This window comes from Pelodiscus sinensis, chromosome 1 (genome assembly GCF_049634645.1).
Source record: "Pelodiscus sinensis isolate JC-2024 chromosome 1, ASM4963464v1, whole genome shotgun sequence".
NCBI classification, from domain to species: domain Eukaryota; kingdom Metazoa; phylum Chordata; order Testudines; family Trionychidae; genus Pelodiscus; species Pelodiscus sinensis.
In genome coordinates, this window is record NC_134711.1 from 76225385 (window position 1) to 76239879 (window position 14495).

Here is a 14495-nt window from a genome sequence, read left to right on the forward strand (position 1 = left end):
GGTGGGTATTCTCTGAATAGTAATCAGACCTTTCTTTCAAGAGAGCGTCCATGCAGTCTGGATGCTCTCTTGTGCAAGAAGATTTGCGGAAGAACTCTTCCACAAAAAGCTTCTTGCACAAGAAGCCTGCAGTGTAGACGTAGCCATACAAAATGCATATCTGCTGGGAAATTTCCATGACACATACATTCTTACATTTCCTATAGTCTAGAAACATCATGTAAAAAGATTCTTTATTAAGACCATGAGCTTTCTGGGTCAGGAATTGTCTTTTTGTTAAATGTTTGCATAGCAACTAGCACAATTGGAGCCTGATCAACAGTTTGGAACTTTAGATGCACAATACAAATAAATGCCAATACTTTTTCTGACATTTCAGTATTTCCAAATTTGGTTCTGACCCAAACCTGGAAGTGCAAACATGTGAAGTTCTTTTGAATGCCTTCAACACTATTGGATTCAGATTCAGCGTGGGATGGCTGCTCAGAACTGTTCTTATTTGATTTAGTCCTATTTGCCTAATCATACACAGATTTATAATCACTGTTATTTTAATGGCTCATAAAAGTAAGTCCATTAAGTACGCCATTCTGCTCAGATAATAAGGCATATAACTTCCTCTGATCAATCTCTCCAGTGGAATGAATGGAAGCCTCACTCATTTAGTTCTGTGGGGACTGTCGCAGCTTCTGATCAGCCAGAAAGCTTTGATCTCAAGGAGTGGACTGTTCCTTTTTGCATGAGAAACAGAATGAACAAAGGATTAATACATTACCCCAGTCACTTAATTTATGAAATATGCAGTTCCCAGAATAAATTTAAAAAACTCCGAGGAGATATTAAATACCACATATAGAACTTTTTTGGCCCACTACCACACGCAGCAGCAGCCGTTTTTCTTAGGACTAATTGTCACTTTGGCTAAGAAAGTCTGCAGGACCAGGGCTTCAAGCCACAAAGGTATTTAAAAACCTAACTTCCATTGACTGTAATGGGAGTTAGGTGCTATGAGGATCTGGACCCATGGATATAAGGGGATAATGGTGTATTTGACAGTAAATGCAAATTTCAGTCCACTGCATGTTGAGAAGGATGGTAATACTGTAAAGGTGGTGGCATTTGACACTGGGTTTATTCTTATTACCAAAGAGAAATAAATTATCTATATACATATTCAACAGGACAGAGGTGAAAAGTGGAGATGCCCATTTAGATTTGAATCTGAACATCTTTTTGAAGTTTAGAGGACTGGGCAGAACTCATTTGGTGGTTTAGGCTCACCTTTCCTTAGTTGTAGTTCTGTATCTTACCCAGAGGAGTACAAAATGCATTCATATAAATAATTATTTGATTTCTACAACCCTGAATCATAATACCATTATTAAGTTAATATATGATATAAGTAGCTAGCTCGTCTGTGAGCATTAGATAGATTTAATTTTATGCACTATATACATTCTTTTTTTTAACCCCTCCAAACTGTCAGGTATTTCATTCCAATATCTAAACAGCATGAATTATGTGCCACCAGTCAGTATACCTCAATGGGTGTTCTTCCACCAAAGTAACACAGCATCATTCATTTTGAACGAGAAGGATGTCTACCAAGAATAGCATGCTGATTTATTATTTTGAACTGTAAATGATGCTTTACTGCACGAGAGTCAATCCATGCAAAAAAGCTGAATCTGAGCTCCTCTGCCCCACCCAGAGACCTCTCCATGGTGGCATATTTTTAACAAATCACTAGAGTTGATGTTTTAGTGGCCTATAAAAATCCACACACACACCCAAAAATAATATGTTTAAGGGATAATAGGACTAGCTCCCTGTTTTTCAAGGCAATGATCTAGTTCTGGAGAGCATAAACTTCCAAGCTGAGTAGAATATTTCAACTTGACAGAAGAACTGGGTGATTGCCAAGAAAAAAAGAGCACACAAATGAAAAACAGTTTATTTTATTTTATATTATATTATATCTAGTGATACAGAAATTCCCAGATTGGATCAGACAGCTTGTCCATCTCACATTTGCCAGCCAATATTAGATGCTTTGGAATAGTCCATAACTTAGAGTTTAGAGAACTTTCCTGAGAAGTGGGAGATCGTTGTTATCAAATCCTTTTTCCCCTCTTACAGAGAGAGGGGAACTAAGCCTGGATCTCTCATATGATAGAATCACAGAGGTCATCTAGTCCAGTCCCCTGCACTTATGGCAGAACTTAAATATTATCTAGACCGGGGCAGGAAATAAGTGGCCCATGGGTCGGATACAGTCTGCCATATGATTAGCTGCAGGAAGCACCACAGGCCAGGCCTCCACTTCCCACAGCTCCCATCTTTTGAGAATGGCTAACCACAGTCCTCTAGGGGCTCATGCCGGCAAACTGCATCTAGTCTGCAGGCTGCTTATTGCCCACCCCAATCTAGATCATTCCTGACAAGTGTTTGTTTAACATACTCTTAAAAATCTCTAGATGGAGATTCCACAAACTCCACAGGCAATTTATTCCAGTGCTTAACCACCTCAACAGCTTGGAAGACTTTCATAGAGTCCAATCTAAACTGCTGTTGCTACAATTTAACCCCATTGCTTCTAGCACTTTCCTCAGATGTTAAGAATATTTTTTCTCCCTTCTGCTTGAAACAACCTTTTATGTACATGAAATGTTATCTTTGCTTTACCTCCTTCTCTTCTCCAGACTAAACAAACACAATCTGTCTTTCAATCTTCTTTCATAGGCAACATTTTCTAGACCTTTAATCATTTTTGTTGCTCTTCCCTGACCTTTCTCCAATTTGTCCATATCTATCCTCATATGTGCACCTCAAACTGGACACAGTACTTCAGTTAAGGCTTAATCAGTGTGGAGTAGAGCAGAAGAACTATTTCTCCTGTCCTGCTTACAACCCTCCTGCTAACACATCCCAGAATAATGGGTTGTTTTGCAACAGTGTGACACCATTGACTCATATTTAGCATGTGATCCAGTATGATCCCCAGATCCCTTTCTGAAGTACTCCTTCCTAGGCATTCATTTCACATGTATGTACACTACTGATTGCTCCTTCCTAAGTGGTATTCTTTGCATTTCTCCCTATTGAATTTCATGCTATTTACCTCAGACCATTTCTCCAGGTTGTACAAATCATGTTGATTTTTAAACCTACCCTCCAAAGCACTTGCAACCTCTCCCATCTTGGTATCATTTGTAAACTTTATAAATGTACCTTCTATGTCATTATCTAAATAATTAATGAAGACAGTAAACAGAACCAGACCCAGGACTGATCCCTACAAGCCTCACTCAATATGCTCGCCCCAGCTTGACCATGAATCACTCTCTGTGAATAGTTTTCTCACCAGTTATGCACCCACCTTACGGTAGCTTCATCGAGGTTGTATTTCCCTAGTTTGTTTATGAGAAGGCAATGCAAGACAGCATCAAAACCTTAATGTCAAGATATAGCACCTCTACCATTTCCCCCAACCACAAAATTTGTTGCACCATCAAAAAACTCTTCTAGGTTAATTTTACATTATTTGTTCTAGACAAAACTATGCTGGCACTTACATATTACCTTATTATCTTCCAGGTGTTCGAAAATGTATTGCTTACTTATTTGTTCCATTATTTTTCCAGGTATTGAAATTAACCTGAAGAGTGATCTTCTAACCTCTGGGCCACCGCCACCACCTACTTCTCCCTTCTGAATGTGACCACGTCTGGTAGGTGTGCTCAAAGGTCACCTTCTGGATCAGGACATACAGGTAAATTAAGTGGCTGTGCATAGGTCCTCCCCTAGTTATTGGATCAATATGGTGCTCTGGCAGGACATAGGTATTTGGACACCTATCGGAAGACAGCAGGGTGCATGTTCTAAGGAAAAAAATACAGGTGTCAAGGGAAATTGAGCTCTGAAAAACACGAGTTTAGCTGCCCATGGCAATCTGCAAGAATGTTCTGGATTCAGTGGAACTGGACCTGGGAATTAGGTGCCTAAATATTTTCATGTATGCCAGCGTAAGCATTTACATGAATGTAGTGGGTCAAATTCTCAACTGAAATAGCTCAGTATTTTTAATGTAGGCATGTCTTTTAAATGGTCATTTTCAACAGGCTAGGGAAAGATGAATTTCTCTCTCTGGCCTGCAAACCTTGATTACATCTCATTATTAAACTCTATGGCTACATCTACACTACAAGGCTTTTGCACAAAAACAGCTGTTTTTGTGCAAAAACCCAAGGAGCATCCACACTTCAAGTGCATTTTTGCGCAAGTAAATCGTCAGAACAGAGGGTTTTTGCTGGTAGAGTTATTCCTCTCCCCATGAGGAATAACTCTTTTGTGCTACAGCAAAAAGGCAGGTGTGGATGCTTCAGAGGGGTTTTTGCACAAGAAACCCCTATCGGCAAAAGCACAGGTGCTCTGATGGTCATTCTGTAAATGGCCACCACAGTTTTCTTCACAAAAGTGTCCATGCAGTGTGGATGCTCTCTTGCACAAAATCACATCCCTTTTGAAATGTGCTTTGAGGTCTGGACACACTTTTGAGCAAGAAGTTTTTGCAGAAGATCTCTTCTGCAAAAGGCTTACTGCGCAAAAACCTTGCAGTGTAGATGAAGCCTGTGAGTCAAATCCTGGCTCCATGGAAACCAATGATGAAACTCCTTATGACTTCAATAGGGCTGGTGTCTCATGCAATGGGTCAAGAGCTTAGCTGATGCAGTTCAATAGAGTTTCATTGAGTTCAACCTTGTGAATTTCAAGAGCTGATGATGTGGCCCATAGAGAGATGGAATGGGCCTTCTGATCTCAATTATACCTTCAAGGAAATACTCCTGATTTACATTGCTGTGAGAACTGAGTCCATCCCATAAATATTAAATTGCCATTAGTTTAGAAATAGTACTAGACCCCAAGATAATGTCTTTTGTTCTGTATAACAAAACCAATAATTCTTAGAAAAATGCTACTGCAATTTGCAAATAAAATCTCTGAGGCTATGTCTAGACTGCAGGCTTCTTTCGAAAGAGGCTCTTTCGAAAACATCTTTCGAAAGAGCCTCTTTCAAAAGATCGCGTCTAGACTGCAGGCGGATCTTTCGAAAGAGAAATCCGCTTTTTCGAAAGAGAGCACCCAGCGAGTCTGGATGCTCTCTTTCGAAGACGGCCTCTTTACATTGAAGAACGCCTTCTTTTGAAAGAGGAACTTTCGAAAGAAGGCGTTCTTCCTCGTGAAACGAGGTTTACCGCCATCGAAAGAAAAGCCGCGTTCTTTCGAAATAATTTCGAAAGAACGCGGCTTGAGTCTGGACGCAGGGGAAGTTTTTTCGGGAAAAGGCTACTTTTCCCGAAAAAACCCCTGAGTCTGGACACGGCCTGAGAGTGTACATACAGACACAAAAGTGAGGATGTCAGGAAGTTTGTTCTATTTACCTTTGCCATGAACTGGCTTTCTATACAAGAATTTTAACTGATAACATATAACAGAATATTTATGAACTACTCTCAGCCTATTAATATGCCTTAAAGAAAAATTGTTTAGGCCAAAAGTATATATTTTAAGCCAGTCATCTTAGGGTCAAAATGAGGAAACTTCTGCCTCCCTAAACTATACAGATTATTCAGAGATGAAGAGTAGATTTCAGCCACAAGATCCAAAGGACATTTGTTCTGCAAAGTGTATACAGCTCATGCTTACTGGAATTCAGCAAGTTTTTCAGGGAGGAGGCTGCAGAACGGCTTTCTAGGCCAATGATTTGCAGTGATATCAGCAAGTAAGGATTATTAAAGTTGCTAAACTAACATAACATCACTTTGACATTGGATCATGCAAAATGCTGAGATTTAACTGGCATTAACTTCAGTAAAAATTGAGATTGCGCTGTACCTCAGAGTAGGTGCTCAGCACATAACATAGTCAGGCCATTGTTTAATATAACTTTAGAATACTGTTTGCATGAAAGAAAGCTTCCCATATTTGTCCACTTTCTCTTGCCAAAAAAAAAAAAAAAATCTCACTAGTATAGACACAGCTTGATTTCAATAGCTCTGCTCCACTATAGGGAATGAGAAAAGGCTTTATCTAGCCATATGCTCCTTATCTGTATAACAGCTGGAAATGGGCTCAATTGCACCAGCAGTTTTTGCTGCTGCTGGCATTGGGGATGTTATTGCTTCACCTACGTGTTGTGCACTCTTAATATTTAATGAAATTTTCATTTTTATGGGCTATACTATACCAAACAGGGGGGAAAGATGCAGAGGATGAAATAGCCTATATCAATTTATTTATGAGACCCTCTTACACACACCATATTCTTTCACATCCTGGCTATGTGTTAGTCTCTGTAGTATTCGTATGCTGTTTTCAGAACTTCTAGAAACATGGGGAAGTTGTTCTAAAAGGCTCCAAAATTTATAGCTGAAATTCTGAACCTGTTGAAGTCATTGGCAAAACTCACATTAATGCAAACTGAGACACAGTTTCATGCTATACTTGCTCTGTTTATAACTCTTTTATCCATTTGCTCCACTTTAGACTAAAGACATTAAGACCAATTTTGCTTCCATTCAAGTCAATAAATGGGAGGAGAATTGGCCCCCAAAGTCAAAACGACTATTGATCTCTAAGGGCACCATCCTGCCTTCATTATTTTATATACATTTCGGTACTCTCAATAAGACACAAGTGATAGTGGCCATCTTTTCAAAGCATTCCTGCAAGCCATGAAATTTACAGTTAATAAGAAAGAGTAACTACTACGAGCAATTATAGGACTGGAAAAATTCTCTGGACTGCATATATGCAATATTGTCATAATATGATAATGGTTGTGTATTTATGATGTTTCATTCAGAGGGAGTTGTGGAAATAAAGTGGCTGTATTTAATACTAGTACTGCATACAGATTATGTAGGTTGTGTATGTTTGATAAGAAAAGGAAGTACATCCTATTGCTGATTCAGTTTGTCTTAAGTGCAAGATTAGATGCTATTGTTGGCTTTCTTTTTTCTTTTTTAAAGCACATCTATTTCTAATTATTTTCAGGCCTATTGTTTTCTGAGTAGCTCTGTCTTCACATAGCAGTGAGACATAACTGAGGAAGGAGGTGTAGTCAATTGGCAGGCAGATGGCACAGGAGGTCAAGCAGCACTATTCATGTTGTATTCCTGAAGGAGGTAATGCTCCAACTCTGCTGAGCATATCTTGTTTATATGCAAGAATGTTCACAGCTTTTATATTTACTATACTTCTGTTCAAGAAGTAATAACCTCACAGTAACAAGGAGCTTTAGGCAATCTGTTTAATATACATTTCTTTTACTTTAGGAAGTTTACATTGAAGATGGCTTTCAATTCTAAGGTTAGAAACTGAAGCCAAATACAAGTTTCCCCACACTTCGGTAAGAAAGGGGGGTTTAAATCTGTTCTTATAGTCCAGGCCCATCACTGGACATAGCATGATATTCATTCTTCTTACTTCCTTCCCCCTCTGATGACCTTGTTTTACTTTCCTTAATCATGTTTGTTTACCCTATGTACGAGTAGTAGTATTAAGCCCAAAGGAACAATTTTTGAAAGTTATGGTAGAATTAGATGTAGCCCTATATCCAAATATTTGAATTAAGGAAAATCATGTTAAAAGGTTTGGGGTTGTCCTGATTTGTGCCAGAAGTTTGATAATCTATGGTAATTTGTGGACACTGGTTCATGTCATGGTCAAATAATTAATAAATAAAAATGCTCACCTGAAGTAGGCTTTTAGGGCCCATATGAATTCTACTCCAGTGGGCATAAGATGTATACGCCATATACATACCACATAGAATACACAAGCACACTTTTTAAAAAAAGGTTACATTTTAACATCATGATTCAGCAGTGATGTGATAAACAATTCCAATCTGTATTGGTGTCATAATTCAAGACCTCAATATATTATTCATTTTCTTGGAGGGAGAGAAAAACAAGTACCCTCTACGATTCGGTGATTCTAGTAAGGGACACGCAAAATCTTAGTGGTATAATACAAGAGCCGTGAACAGAACTTACTTGTCAAGGCATATATCATATGAGGGATACGCCTCTAAATTTTTTCCAGTCTACTGGTCATTGAGATATTTCAACTTTGCCTCTTTATTTATTTTAAACAGTTTTCTTTAAGACAAAAAATGCAGAAAGCAGTAATAAATATTTTAGTGCCTGACTCAGACTGCCTGGAACAGATATTAATAAATTACATTTCATGCTGCAATCCAAGCATTAAACTGCCAGAGTTATGATTAATAGAGCTGCATTCTAATGAAAGGAAAAGCAGCTCTAAGAGAAGAGAGTTTTGTTGCACATCACTACGACAATGGTATGATGATGGTGCTATAAGCAGTACAAATATTATTACAATACAATAACAGAAAGAATAAATGCCTTTCTGAAAATACAATTAACTTACACACCTTTCAGATGATATAATAATGAAAACTATATTAATTATTGCCATTGTAATAAAAATTTAGATGGGAACAAGCTATTAATAATATATTGGTCTTTGAAAGAGCCCTCATATCTTTTGCAGCATAACATTGCATAAAATTGGAAAAAAATTGGGCATAGTTCATGGTCTGACAATGCCTTAGCTGATGTTTATAGCACTGCAGACCTAAAGGATAAATTAGTTAAATATTTACTAATTTACAAACCTTCAACCTGGATAAAAAGAGATACTGCTGTATCTGGCTCTTATGGAGACCCTGTAATGAGGCATTTAAAAAATTAGCTAGTGAAGAAATAAAAATTTGAACTTTCCAAAAAAAGCATCCAATGGGGAAATTAATGAATAAAAACATATGTCTGTCAGTGCTCAAACACAATAGAATACTGTTAAGAAAGAATATAAAAAATTTAAAAACCCAATTCTGAATTTTACAAAAACAGGCAAAAATTAGCAACAAAAAATTAGGTGCTGTAAAAATTGTAAACCTAATTAAAAAAAAGGCCTCAGCAGATCATATCCACTACGAAACACTCAGTAAGCATTTAAAACAAAAAATAACATCCCCAGATGAAAAAGCCTTTGGGACCCAAGTAAAACCTGGAATAAAAATATTTAAAATAAGCCTAATAAGTGTCAGCAAACTAATATTAAATGGCAATAAAAACAATATCCAAATAAACATATTTTGTAAAGTAACTAATTATAACATAATGCAGCAAAATCCATAAAGTTGCATAAAAAAGTATTTCCTATAAAAATGGGGTGTCTTACATGGTGCTTTGGTCTCATTCTGAAAACAGACTCAAAGCATCAAAATCGCAATCAACAAAAATTGACTCTCCCTCATGGGCCCAATCTAAGAGTATGTCTATACTATGGATTTTTTTTTCAGAAAAATAGCCTTTTTTTCTGAAAAAAGCTTCACTTACGTCCACACTGCAATCATATTCTTTCAAAAGAAAATTGAAAGAACAGATGGGTTTTTCTGGCATTGGTAGTCCTCTTTCTACAAGGAAAAAGCCTTTTTCCAAAAGAGCTCTTTCAGAAAAGGGTGGATTGGGAAGAGGGAGTTCTTTCGGAAGAAGAGGAAAGAGGAAAAAGCACAGGTACCCTGGTGGCCACTCCGTCCAAAATAATCACAGTTTAAATGTGAGATAACGCCCATTCCATGTGTATGCTATCTTTTTAAAAACCAGATCGCTTTTTCGATGCGCTTTGGCAGTGTGGACATACTCTTTTGAAAAAAGTTTTTTCAGAAGATCTGTTCCGGAAAAGCTTCTTCCGAAAGAAGCCTGCTGTCTACACATAGCCTAACTGGCCATTACATTTGCTCAAGCCACAAACTTGTAATTATAATAATGTCGGCAAAACAGGCGTGGAGTGTGTAGGTGTATGTGTGAATAAATGCATAAACATAGTGTATTGCCTTTTCCCCTAAAAAAGATCCCATGTACTTTTTATAAGTCTAACAAAAGTAATTGTAGGGCGGTGAAACCTAAAATGACAATCTTCAGAAAATTCTTTGAAATGTTTGTAATGTAATATTCATGACAGAAGCTTTTGTCTTCTTTCACAGTCCTCAAACCATGCCTTCCTTTTACATGACTGTCAAAATAACATGTTTCCATGTTTAATAGGATATGTATCAAAAGAGCATGATATTGCAGGTTGTACCTTTTCCCAAGAGATCGGCAACATAATCTCCAAGACACTGTTCATTAGCAGAAAGTAAAGCTGAATACAAGGTAAGTTAAACAAGTGGAATTTTGCTAAACCCTATATATTGCTCTGTCCATGTGACTGCGTTGCTTCAACCCTAACTCTGCTTGTTCCTGTCATAACAGATCCTCCAGGGAACATGGGCCCGCCAACTCCAGTTCCAATGGATATGATAGTAGATATAATCAGCTGCCTCACACGAGAAGAAATTCAGATTTTCAAATATATTGTCAAATCCAAGTCCTAGCTGAATATTAATCAAGTCGTCATGTCACCTTTAACTTTTTTATTACAAGTATTTGACAGATATAATTAAAAATGAATTAGTTAAGGAAAATAATTATGCATTTCATCATAATTAACATATTTTGGTTGGTTGAAAATTACATTTTTTACTTGAATGATATCTTCTTTCTATGAGCTACTTTTGCAAACATAGGTACATTAAGCTTTGCCAAGGAACAGATTACTCACCATCTTTCCCACACATGCTGACAGAAAAATGAAAATTAAAAGAGCTAAACCATTTGACTTAGAAATATTGGAATTGACAATTAGCATTGAAACATAATGAGTTTTAATTAAAACAATATAAATGATTTCATACATTTTGCATATTACGCTCTATTCTTTATCTAGGCTTAGTGTTTTATACTTTCCTACAGATGAACTTGCAAATTACACAATAAAGCTTAGAAAATGTATTGTTTATCCATAGTACATAGGTTTATTTCTCCTCCATTGTCATTTATTTCATTAAATAAATTAAGAGGCTATTGTCAGAATAACAAGAACTGTATTTTAAAATCAGCTGTATTTATAGACATTATATATGTTTTTAAATTACATATTGTACAATATTCATACTGGAATTAGGAATATCCTTTCTCTCAAACACTGTTTTAAATGACTTTCCTGTACCAAAAATGTTAATTTCCTACCGGCATAGTCAAATATAAAGGAAATTACCAATAAAGCAAATGTTAACATACACATCAATTCATGTCACTTGTTTCCAAATAAACCATAAAACACCAATGCACCCAACTACATCTCGGCACTATTTTACCAATGCAGCTGAAGAGTTCTCATCACAAATCTGAGAGGGTGGGTGTAAATAGTAACTTTCAGTTCCCTTTATGTACCCCAGTTCTGGTGCTACAAAGGAAGGTGGGTCGTGCCCTGCACAGATTACAGTAGTCAGATTGGACAACATTTCAAAAAGATACAAGGGAGCACCAGACATTCCCTTTTCCTCATGCCCAGACCCTATACCAGCAGCCAGAGTGCACAGTGGACTAAGAATGGTGATGCCAGGTCTGCGCCACCTTAGGATTCCATATGCAGAGATAATTGTTCGTTACCTAGATCCACTGTCATTTAGGGATGCTTTGCACTATGAAAATTGCATACCTTATTTCAAGGTAATTTCAAAATAGCTTATTTTAAAATTGTGTGCTGTATACATAAATAAAGCGCTATTTCAACAAGTTCCTTAACCCTTGTGGAACAAAGATTACATGGATATCAGAATAGCATGCCCATGATTTCTAAATATCTTTAAAGATGCAGAATTGCTATTTCAGGGCATTTACGGTATCCTGAAATAGCGTTGCTGTTTAGACATAGCCCTAGCGTGTTGCTAATTCTAGCATAACAGAAAATCAGAGTGAAGAATTCCACCAATAAGCTCAGTTTCAATTCCAATGTAAAACCATCCATACTGTACACATACCTAAGTCATGATTCACCATCATGACCTTTACATTAGTTCACTTTTACACCAGTGTAATTCCTAAAGCAGAACCCCAATTTCTCATAGGCCGTGTCCAGACTCGGGGTTTTTTTCGGGAAAAGTAGCCTTTTCCCGAAAAAACTTCCCCTGCGTCCAGACTCAAGCCGCGTTCTTTCGAAATTATTTCGAAAGAACACGGCTTTTCTTTCGATGGCGGTAAACCTCATTTCACGAGGAAGAACGCCTTCTTTCGAAAGTTCCTCTTTCGAAAGAAGGCGTTCTTCAATGTAAAGAGGCCGTCTTCGAAAGAGAGCATCCAGACTCGCTGGGTGCTCTCTTTCGAAAAAGCGGATTTCTCTTTCGAAAGATCCGCCTGCAGTCTAGACGCGATCTTTCGAAAGAGGCTCTTTCGAAAGATGCTTTCGAAAGAGCCTCTTTCGAAAGAAGCCTGCAGTCTAGACATAGCCATAGTTACACTTAAACTTACAACTTTATCTCTGATTTCAACCAAATTATGGTACATGCCCCATAGCAGTCTGCAAAATACTATTTGTTCAGCACAGCATGAAGTCAGAATTAAGGTTATGTGTTTAGCTATGATTGTGATGAACTGAATCAATTCACTGATGTTGGTAAACCTGCCAGTGGCAAACAACCTCACAAGTGTATGTAGGAGGCTCAAGTTATGAGCACCAGGACCTGGGAGTAATGCTGATCAACAGGACTCCCTTCTACCTCTTTATTTTCTCTAGTCTCTTGGTCTGTCCACCACTCTAGCTATGGGGCTTAATCCAGGTCTTTTGTCTTTCTGTCTAGTTCCATTGTCCCTTTTCAGATTCCCTCCACATTCTCCTCAAACTAATCAACATTACATTCTGTGGATAATGATGTAGAGATCATAGAAGCTATGCAAGCTGATGATCAGAAACTGGTCAGACAATGTAATTGGGGAAGGAATGGTAGTTAGGAGATCCACATCACATCACCACACCTTAGCCTGTGCAGTTTCCCTAATACTGATGTGTAGTCTACTGACTATAACCTTTGGGAGCCCCTACCTCCCACCTACATGATCATATGCATTCCCTTTGGGGCACATGGAAGTCTGACCAATTAAATAGGGTTAATTATGTTGTAAAAGCTACCAAACCACAAAAGGTAAACCAGATGGAGAAGCTGGCCAAGAGTGGTAATGCAAGCTCCACATCTCAGGCAACTTTTGGCTGAAGACTTGCTGCTGCCTCCAGAAAAATTAAGATTGAGAGGGGATGCAATTGGACTCCATAAATATAGCAGCAGGGTAAACAGCAGGGAGAAAAAAGAGACATTTATATCAAGGATAATGTTGGCATAAGAACAAGGGGTATAAACAGGCCATGAATAAGTTTAGGCTAGAAATTAGAAAAAGGTTCCTAATCACCAGAATAATGAGGTTCTGGAAGAACTTTCCAATAGGATAAATAAAGGCAAACAACCTCACAAGTTTTCAAGTGCAGTTTGATAACATATAGATATGATTATATAATGGACTTTTATGTGATATTATGGATTGGATTTGATGACTCGAGAGATTTCTTCCAATCCTGTGTTCTTGTTAATAGATACACATTGTAGTGGGGTCAGGAAACCTGTGTTTCTCGAGAAACAGAGCTTGTTTTGCAGCTATAGACTTTTTCCACTTATGCTAAAGGAATCAGTCCACAGGTAAGTAATTTGTAGGAAAAATACTTCCTGGGGCGGGGGAAGAGGGCGGGAGGACCAAGGGCAAGGGATGATGATTAACACTACTGTACCTATAGTTTTTTCTCTTATTTACAAATTTGAATGTGTATGTCTACATATTTCTTTCCTCTCCTGATTTAGTTAGAATGAGAGTGTGTATGTGTAGTGGTAAATGTTGATAGGATTTGTAACAAACTACCATGGTCATTTTGAAGCAATTTTTTCCCTTTTAAAGTTATTTCTTTTTTATAACTGAGCAATAAAGGCTTGGGGCATTTCCAAGTTTTGTTTGAGCAGTCTATTAAGGAATATGAGCCCCCAGATAAAAACTGCCATCTGTCCTTTATTTTATTTTTGAGTAGCCACTAGTTCCAGAAGGCTTTGACATGGAGGACTATATTTGTGTAGCATAAAACTTTTGTTTAACTGTTCAAAAACATTTTTACATCTTGAATGCTGCATCTGTCCTAAAGGAGAAAGTGGATTTAGCCAAGCTATACCTCTGAAGTAATATGTTTTCTTTACAATTAATTACCACATCACATTAATTAATTTGAATCTCAACCTTTTATTACACCGTATTTTGGCAAGAGAAATAGAATATAAGCTGACAATGAAACTGTGATTTTAAAAATTACTACTCCATTTATTCTACTGGGTCCCTGAAAGAAAAGGGTGAACAAATTTTTATTATTATTATTTTTAAGAGGAAATGAAGTGGAAAATGACATTGGAATCTCTTTCGAATGGCAATTGTAGTTTTATTATTTTCAGTATGTGACACAGATAATCACATATCATGGAGCAGAAAATGAAGTCT

General features: G+C 37.4%; 1 long non-coding RNA gene across 1 annotated transcript; it reads left to right on the plus strand.

Annotated features, from left to right (window-relative positions):
• Positions 1-3640: 3640 nt before the first annotated feature.
• On the plus strand, positions 3641-11008 carry LOC142826574 (uncharacterized). The gene is made up of 5 exons (XR_012900791.1): positions 3641-3772; positions 7057-7187; positions 7338-7411; positions 10137-10244; positions 10344-11008. It is a non-coding gene; the product is annotated as an uncharacterized LOC142826574 (long non-coding RNA).
• The last annotated feature ends 3487 nt before the right edge of the window (positions 11009-14495 follow it).